This window comes from Rhea pennata, chromosome 13, assembly GCF_028389875.1.
Source record: "Rhea pennata isolate bPtePen1 chromosome 13, bPtePen1.pri, whole genome shotgun sequence".
In the NCBI taxonomy this organism is placed as follows: domain Eukaryota; kingdom Metazoa; phylum Chordata; class Aves; order Rheiformes; family Rheidae; genus Rhea; species Rhea pennata.
This window is the reverse complement of record NC_084675.1, coordinates 16,596,962-16,606,824: the sequence shown is the minus strand read 5'-3', so window position 1 is coordinate 16,606,824 and position 9,863 is coordinate 16,596,962. Positions and strand designations below refer to the sequence as shown.

Sequence of the window (9,863 nt, the reverse complement as noted above, 5' to 3'; positions counted from 1 at the left end):
GAAACTAACACAAGGCTTTTAGGAAGGACTGCTATTTTTTTATTAGAACAGTTTTTTTTTAGTTGGGAAGATTAGACAAGAAATGTGAATGTTACACTGTACATACAGTGATGTAGAATTATAATGACAACAGACTAAGACTAGTTCAGTATCCCCACCTGTTCTTCTGCTCAGTGTTTTTCTTTCAGCTTTCACTGGACTGGTAGACAAATCATTTTCTGATATGTAATACAAAAGACATGCAAATAGTCAAGTTTAGGAGCCTGGAATCCTTCTGTGAACGTTATACACACTAGTGCTAGTGTAGCGTTGGTGGTATAGTGGTAAGCATAGCTGCCTTCCAAGCAGTTGACCCGGGTTCGATTCCCGGCCAACGCAAGCTCTCTTTTGACCATAAGAACACACTTTTTACTATGGGCAATTTTTACTATTGGAGCAATTTGCCCAGAGGGGTTGTGGAGTCTCTGTCCTTGTAAATGCTCAAAACTCAACTTGATGTGGTCCTGGGCATTCTGCTTGAGAAGGTGGGGTTGTCCAGATGATCTCCATAGGTCCTTTCCAACTCCAACTACGTTGTCATCCTGTGGTCAAGTAAGAAAGCAAAAAATTAAGCAGTTGGGACAATATATTTTAGCAAAAAACCAGGCAATTACTGTTCAAGCTAATATCTGTTTCCTTTTTCTGCATGTGAGTTTTTCTAACATGAAAATGTTTGCTTTGCTTTGATTACTTTTTGTACTGAACAGCAAATTCCCAATTAGGAGGAGCTGTTTTCTGACACTGTCAGAAACCTTGCAAAGGAGGTTGTGGGATAGATGTAGCACAAGCCCTGGCAACCGTGAGGGATTCCATTCTATGAAGAAATTTATGTTCTAGGAAGAAAGTTTAGATACTGTAGTTGGAACTCCTCTGAGTAAGTGACTCAGTAGTTTACCACAATTGGACAGATTTCTGTCTCTCTCTATAGCTTTGGGTTAGTTATACAAATAAGCAAGATGGAGGCTTCATACTTTATGGAAAAGTGAAAATTTACATCCTCGGGTTGTTGACTTACTGAGATTTCTTTAGTCTTGAGCTCAGTAGAATTGACTAGTTTATTTGGTGCTCCATTCACAGCCTTTGTCCTAATTGTGAAAGCCATCTATGAAGAAAGACCTATTTGCCTTAGGGAACACATATCTAACTCTCAGGATAACTAAGCTAAGAAAATCTATAATGAAAAAGTGTGAGGGTCAGAGATGAAGCTTTCTTAGAAAGTGACAGCATATTATGGAGTGAGCTGTCAGAACAATTCGTATTTGTTTGTCACAGTGATTTTAGATACTACTGCAAATAATTTATACATGTACTCACAGAAGAATCCTACCGCCAGCACACAGATGAAAAACAAGAAAAACATAATCAGGTTTATTTAATACTAGTTAAAAGTGGAGTTCTCTGGAAATTTTGTTTTGACTGTGATTAGATTTATTGATAAATCAGACAGATAAAGTATCAAAATCTGGATACTTACCAAACCAAACTCTAAACCATTTGATGCTGATGTTGTTCTTCTTGTATTTGAGGTCCTCAAAATCAAAATATTGATACTGATTTCTCTACGAATGCACTTCACAAAAAATAATTCTTCATTTCCCTTTTTTCCCCACAAAATTAGAGGAAGTATTTTATTTTTAATGACTTCCCTGTCAAAGTCCATTAGCCATAATGAGTACCTTTGTTTTTAACATCTGCAAACATCAAACTTCCTTATTTGTTCAACTTTTGATGGGTCTCTGAAGCAAAAGTGGCCCTCCATGGAGAAATTACACTATATTAGAATAAACATTATGAAATCATCCTTCAAAAGTTTATTAAGTTGCACAAGACTTAATAATATCTTAAAATGAGAAGATCTATTCAAATATGAATAAATAAGAGATTATTTTCAAAAGAGGGAAAAAGCTAGCTACAAGCACAGGTGCTTTCAAGCACAAATCCACACCATTAATCTGTGGCACAGCTGTTTCATAATAAATGAAAGAGAGAAACCCATTGAAGTCTTGTATGATACAACCTAGGAAGAAAATAAGTCATTTGTTTGTAAACTACTATCACATTAACAATGGAGGCCAATTGAGAAAACCTCCAGACCTGACAGGATGGTTTTAAACTAGGAGTGTGGAATTGTTTATTAAGACTTTGAGTGACAGCCTAATATATTAAATCAGTTCAGAAGACTGTAAAATGCATTAGCAATTTAATACCTCCAACAAATTTAACTGTCACTCATGAGCATATCTGTCCTTGTTAAAGCTAAAAGAAACCTGAAGCGCCATCTTTGTCTTGATGGACAGTAAAGTTAGAAGAGGCAAAAGCCTTTCTCTGTACATTGGTGATGAGAGAACTGTGTTACATTTATCATAATTAACTTTCACAGTTGGCAGCGTTTTTTGGCAAATGTGTTATTTGCTCAAGCTTGTGAAAGAAGTTTTGAGAACTAATCATTGGAGCCAAGCCCTAGCTTGCAACAGTTTCAGGGCTGGATTCTAATCAATTTAGAAGTGTAATTACGTACCAAATGTGTACACAGTTGCTTTGATTACACACAGAAATTCAGCGGTTTTATAGTCAGCTATCTGACTGTAGTTAGCTAGGTACAAAATACCTGATCTGAATAAGCAGCTGTTAATAATCCTGTGTTACAATCCTGTGTGGGACAATATAGCAAACTTCTTTAAAAATCAGGACCTTTAAAGGAAATATTTCTGATTTTCAATTTTATTCAGGTGGATACATTTTGTATATTTCTGTAGTTTTTTTTTTAATTGACAGACAGTAGAGCCAAAAGATAGCTTCTTTAAGCCAAAAAGTTAAATGGATCATAAGGTCATCTGAATATTGTGTGCACTTATAGTGCAGTAATAGAAAGGATCCCAACTGTAATGCCCATCAGACTGCAGCAAATGGATTTCAGTGCAAGAGCAGAGTAGATCTGTTTGTTTGATTTTTGAAGAAACAGAATTAACAAAATGCCAGACGATTGACTTGAATAGCTGAATGAATAAAATGCAGTGTTTAGCTTTCTGTAATTAGCATGCCTGTGTTATTCAAGAGTGCTCAGATAAATGCTGCATGTTTATGAAAGTGTTCCTGAATCCTAATATTTGTGTGGCATCCATCATAATTAAGTTGGCAATTAGTGTCAACTATTTGATGGTCTCACATTTGAAAACTTTCAGATCTCCACTCAGGGAGCAGAAGCAGTAGCCCAGTTCCTCTAGCGACCAGTCATGGAGTACATGAGCAGCAATGAACAGACGAAATTAATAGTTTGCACTAATAATAATTAGGATTGACAGGTTAATAATGAAGTCACTACTTAAAAATAAGCCACATTTGTAACTATAATTTGAGACAAATACTTTAATTGCCTCTTAGGATAAATGGTACAACATTGCATGTAAACAGAGATAGGGTAAAGCATGCATAATATTAAAGAGTTTACTCAGGATTGTGCCAACAATGTTTTTTCTTCCAGTATAGCCAATAAATGGTGGAAATGATCATTTCTATCTAGCTCACTGAAAAATTATAACTTCTAGCATTTTGTGCATAGAGAAGCAGGAGGTGACAAGTTGAGTGGCAAGAACAGACATTTAGGACAACAAGCAGTTCTTGCCCTTCTTGGGAGGTAAGAAATAATAGGAAGTGATGTTTGCCTGTTCCTTTTTAGTGCATGCGCTGTTACAAGTTTCAAAAGTAAAGAATAAACCCGTCAGTCTCTATCTTGTATGACAGGAAATCAGAGCTATCCCTAAAAACAGCTTTTACAACTAAAAACGTTGATGAAATGTTTGTTTTCTTCTTTCTAAGCACTAAACGTAAATAAAATTGTTAACTGACAGTTTTTGTTGCTCCGTTGTCAGTTAAAAGATACTTCCAAATCAAGCTGTTTAAAATAACTTTCTGAAACTACTAGCCAGTTGATAGCTGTAAAGTAAACATGATAGTGAGCCACTCTTTGGAAGCACTTTATTAAAACCAAAGCAACGATATACAAGTAGATGTGATACAGTTCTCTAGATCTGAGCAGCAGCCCTCACAGATGATGATGGAACAGGCAGGGAAATATTTATCAGTATCACAGGCTACTCCCTGAAAAATGTGTTCGTTGTTAGATAATCTTCCCAGTGACAGACTGCCAGTGGTGCTTGTGCCATTAACATCATATAGCTTCCAGCTGAAGACACCCAAGCCTGTTCTGGGGTTGTTTTAATCTCACAATTGCCTTGTCTCACAATCTGACAAGTCACGAGTAACCAAGCACCTTGAAATATGACTTCAGCTCCAAGGGCAGGCTCACAGGAGTTGAAGGGTATCCTTCCCTCTTAGCACTATGGTCCCCTGAGAGGGCCCTCTCCATCCCCTCATTTTGGGCTCTCTCTTATTTTTTTTTTTTTCCTCTTTTCCATTTCTGAACTACATCCTTGTTTGAGTGCGCACAAGGGGGTTGAGGCTGTATGCTGAAGTGAAATGGGAAACTGTAATAATAATTATATTGTTATTATTAACATCATCACCTCCCTGATCCAATTCTCCATTTTGTCCCAAAACAGTTGTCCTAGCTCAACTAATTGCACAGCACAGGGCCAGGAATGAATGCATGAGAGCAGAGAGGAGCCCAGGGACAGCCAGATTAGCACTTTCTGAGGAAAATGCTTATCAGTCTTCAGCCTGAAAAAGGTAATGCAGCAACTGTTATTAATACTGAGAAGTTTAAATTTACAGCCTTCTCTAGTTCATTTTTTTCCAACTTCCCTGTCATTTTGCACCTTGATCACTGGCTTATTCTTCAGCACTGAAATTGGATTACTCTGACAGGATAAAGAAGAAAAACATTTGCCATCCCTTTGCTCATTCCCATGCCTGTTTCAAAGAATTGCTCTCACCAGAGCTACCTGAAACATTCCTGTCTCTTATGCCACGTTCTCCATGCTTTCTTCTCTTTGCATCTGGCACATTAAAAAGGAAAATTCTAAACAATGGTTTATTTGGAAAGCAAAGTAACACAAAATAAATACTATTATTTAAAGGGAATTTGCCCCTTTTATCAGTGTCTTTCCACTCCGCTCCTCTCTTTCTCTCATCTATCCTAGAGTATTTGATCCAAGTTTACCAAGGAATATGTGTGATATCTGTTCAAACTTTGTATAAAAATAATCTGTGAAAGAGAGATGACAAATTGTTAATAGGAAATCCTACCTATAACCTCTTTTTTACTATCAGATATACAAATTACATTTTTCCTTTCAAATATAATTACAGATCATCTTTCTCTGAACTTCTTATGTCTAAAGGACGTTAAAAAAAACAGTTTTACCTCTTAGTGTAAAACTAGCATAAATTTTAAAAGGTTTATACTTCCTACATGATTTTTTATGAAAACTGTGCCATTAAGAGTCAGTTTTGAGAAATGATGACTTTTTATAACTTGATCTTAAAGCTGATCAAAATCTTCTGCAAAATGTAGATTTATGGATCTGAATAATTCATTTAATCTGTGAAACATGATTGAAACCATGTTTAGAAAGAGCTGCTTTGGGCCTCCAAGGCCAAAGGGAAAGTATTACATTTGAATCAGTTTGATTTTGTGCTTCCTTGAAACATAAAGTGTCAGCGTGAGCGCAGAGATAATAGCAAACCCTCACAGGGGGTTTGTCAAGATAAAACCAGTAAGATTGTGAGGTGCTTTGATAGTACGGTAATAGGGGTCAAATAAGCACCTACAGTAGGTAGATACATTGATAACAGAATATTCTTTTAACTTTTTTTTTTTTTAACTATGTAGCGTTTATGGACAGGTAGTGAAATTTCACAGAGTTATTTGGGTATTTATATTCCAATCACACAAACTGAAAATCAGTTTGGACACTAATACTCTGTTCAAGGAAGTCAGGATCCCTAAAGCACAACTATACGTCAAATTTCACTTTGTTGTCAACATTGAATTTAAAAATAAAACAAAATAATATCCCCCCTCCAAAATCCAAATGAAACTGATTATCAGGGGATTTTCTGTGAATTTAAGTATATGCGTACATACATATACATACATACACATATATAATATGTACATGAGAATGTAAAAAAATAATTGTGAACTGTGTTCCTTTCTCTTTCCTTCTTTCCCTCTATATCATTTACCCCCTCCTGCAATTTTAATTCTAGACCAGGTCATGTACAAATAGCTGAGCTTCAGTCCATAAGATTCAGTCATTCTCTAATTAACAAGTTAGTGGTTGGTAACAGAAAAATATTGAAGTTTATAGAAGTGCTGAGCCTATTCCTCTTACAACACGTCACATCCAATTTGCTTGTTCCAAAAGATAGAAGAAATTGAATGTGCAATGTAATTTGGTCAAGCTTTGGAAAATGAACATTTAAGTTGCACTCAACTGCCATTTTCTTCAAGATAATACCGAAGAGCAACAGGCAGAATACGTTGTCTTGTGCCCAGCAAACACATCTTAAAAACAAACAAAGAAACATAAGCCAACAAAAAGTACTTATCATTACAAAGTGAAGTGTGCTGAATGTGCAGGGCAAAATATATTTTCCAAGCTTGCTGGTCAATCTAAGTCTGACATTAATCTAAGGAAGTCTGTTGTGTTACAAAGGCTTATCTGGGTGAGAGGTGGTGATTTTACTTTGCTGAAAACAATGAACTTGTCTGTGTCTACATTCTGGTAAGGCCAGGGACAATGTGGTTCCAAATGATCTCTTTCTGAATGGATTTACTTTCTTTTTGAATGGATTTGTTCCCTTTTATATATATCAGAGGCCTTATAGAAGAGGAAATGGCATTCACAAATTGCCTAAATTCCTCATTACCCACAGAGCGCATTCCATCAAGTGGTCAAATGAGTGCTGAATGCTTGTGCACCATAAATGTGCGGGAACAGTCAGTGAGGCCTAGGAGACGCTCGAAAATGAGAAAAAGAAAACTACTTAAAATTTTCAATAGTATAGTATATGAAGCCACTGAAAATAGTTTTATGACTATTCCATTAGTATATGAAACGCTCAGAAATAATGTAGATTTAGTTATTTTAAACAAAAGCTGAATCTACAACCATAAAATATCAGCATACTGTAAACCTACAATATGCATTTGGAATATGGAATTCAGGTTAAGTTGATGGCATTCAGAAACTCACAGTGCTTGTTACTTCTCTCTGCTGACTCCATGCTGTATTCTCAGGGGTAACAACTTAATGTTGTTCACTGATATCCTCAATATGGGAGGTGCAATCATTTATCTTATATTGCTGTATGTTTTCAGTTTAGGCAGTAGAAAAGGCACCCAATGCATAGGATGTTCATCTAGGGAATATTTTAGCAATCCATATAAATGATACAAAATAAATACCATCATCACTTCTCCACCTGTGAGGGAGCATTCCGGTGCCTGATATTCAGCAGTGAATATTAGCTGTGTATCAGTTTGATATTGAGTCAAATACCTTTGCTAGTGAAATGTTTCTGTGGATGTTTTTGTTTAGATGAAAGGAGATTTTGTCGTTGCTGAAATAATTTCAGGAAAAGAATTTCCAGCTCAGAAAGGCAATCCATTGTAATACATACTGCAACAATCTTCTGCAAACAGCAGGTCCATGCACAGAATCCTTCAAGTTAATGAAGGTCCCTCACCAATGCAGCTGCGTTCTTTAACAGCTGTTTTCAACACTTCCGTTTTGTACTCTAACTTCTGCTGAAGAAACCTGTGAATTTTTGTGAGACTGCTTCTTCCTCCCCAAGTGCAAAGTCCAAAGTGTAACAGCTTTGTTCCCAAGATCAGCATGATTTTTAACCAGTGTTACTATTTTAAAAGCTGAAGTGTTGTTCCTGACATGTGTGGCTGCACAGAATGGTTCCAGTTAGATTCTGATGGGAGTAAATAGCACTATTTCAGTCATACTGACATCTATCATAAATCCTTTTTTTTTTTTGGCTTTTTTCTTAGAAGATGACTTGCAGGCAACCACAAACATGGAAATAAAGCAATGCAAACAGATATTATAGATTTAATTCAGTGGTTTGAAATCTATCAGCCAAGGTAATTCCCACATCCCTTTCCAGTCCATTAAATACTCTATTTTTTAATTGAAGTTATAATATTTATTTGCTCATTCTCACCTGTTTTAGTATGCTACATTTCTTCAGTAATTTCTCTAGTGATTTGTGCTTGGATTAGCGTATTCCTTCCATTATCTCTGATTTAATTGTCCTCTATCATATAGAAGAGGCTGTGTGCCAATTTCAAGTTTTTGTTGCATAATTTGGATTCAACTTTGCTTTGAAAGTTTCACAAGCAATGTGTTTCTCATTGTTTTGTAGAAAATAAATCCATGCCATTTTATCAAAGAAACTGCGACCAATAACATGGAACCACAGTATTCAAACATCAGACTGTCATTTCAAAGAGATAGAATTTACTTCCTCTATCTGTCAAAAAGGAATTTATCTCTTTTCAGTGAAATATGTATTGCCAGCTTAGTAAAGCAATCATTTAATATGTTGTAAAATAAATCACTTAATGGCTGAAATATTTGTTAGTTGAAAAGCGCATCAAACGTGTTTGGCTTTGGCTGCAAATCTCGTCTTAATAACAATAACTGCAGGGAGGAGGTCTTGATTTATATATTTCTATTTCACTGATTGTACTTTTTGCATGAATCGTGACAATGAAGAAGACTTAAGTTCGTAAGCTTTTGACTCATTGTTTGTTGCGACACTAATTCAACTAGGCAAAGCATCTGGGAACTGATCCAAAGTCCAGGAAATGCTACAGATTATCATTTTTTTATTAAATCAGTGGTGTGTGGAAGCCACTTTATGCTCCACCACTGAAAAGCAATGTATGAGTTACACAGTGCAAGGCTAACAATGAAAAAAAAAAAGTTAAGACCTTTATGTTGTCTCAAGCCAACTGTGCTCTGAAAAGAATGCCAACGAAGCTAGGCCGAATCCGCAATCTGATGATACCTCGCTGTCGTTTTAGACCCTTGGTCCTGGTAGCAGCTAGACAGGCTTAGAGAGCTCTCTCAGGTCTTTTTACAACCACCATACAACTATTTCATAACCAGAGGAGGGCAAAATAAGCACCTCTGCATGAGCATTCAAAGGGTCAGGTTTTATGAAAAGCATTTATGAAAAATGACCAGAAAGGTCATTTTGGTTTATGACATTCCTAAAAATCAAACCAAAACCCTCTTTCTTCTCTAAGTAAAATAAAGTTAAATTATTTCCAGTACTTGGAAAACAAAAAGGATTATCTTTTCCCTCTCAAAGCAGTTACCAACAGTCTCTGTGAATATACCCTGTGGGATAACTAGATCAAATACAGTTGCACTTGGCAATCTCAGTAATTCACAAGAACTTGAAGTGCTAATAAAATTCTGTCATTTGAAATTTATTGCAGAATTTAAATCTCCTGGATGTTGTTCAAATCAAGGGCATTTATACAGATTTCAGTAAAGCCCAGGATGAGAATGTGATAGTCACATTAGGGGATGATATTATAATGAACAGACTTCTAAAGAGAAGGTGATTAATTGAGAAAGCAGCCAAAAAAAGACACATCATGGATATATATACATGTAGAGAGGAAAGTTAGTTTCCTGTGTTTTGACATCCTTTGTAACACAGCACAGGATAAATCCCCCATATTTCAATAATATGTGTAAATCCAGTAGCATTATGATTCTGAATTGACAGATCAGTAGGAGGCTAAAACAATTAAAAAAAAAGAGAGAGAGAGAGAGACATTACAGAATTATACCAAATCCATATTGTAGGCATCACCTCAAGATAAAGTCTCT

General features: G+C 35.9%; 1 non-coding gene across 1 annotated transcript; it reads left to right on the top strand.

Annotated features, from left to right (window-relative positions):
• The first annotated feature begins 306 nt into the window (after positions 1-306).
• TRNAG-UCC (transfer RNA glycine (anticodon UCC)) lies at positions 307-378 on the top strand. Its single transcript has one exon. It is a non-coding gene; the product is annotated as a tRNA-Gly (tRNA).
• The last annotated feature ends 9,485 nt before the right edge of the window (positions 379-9,863 follow it).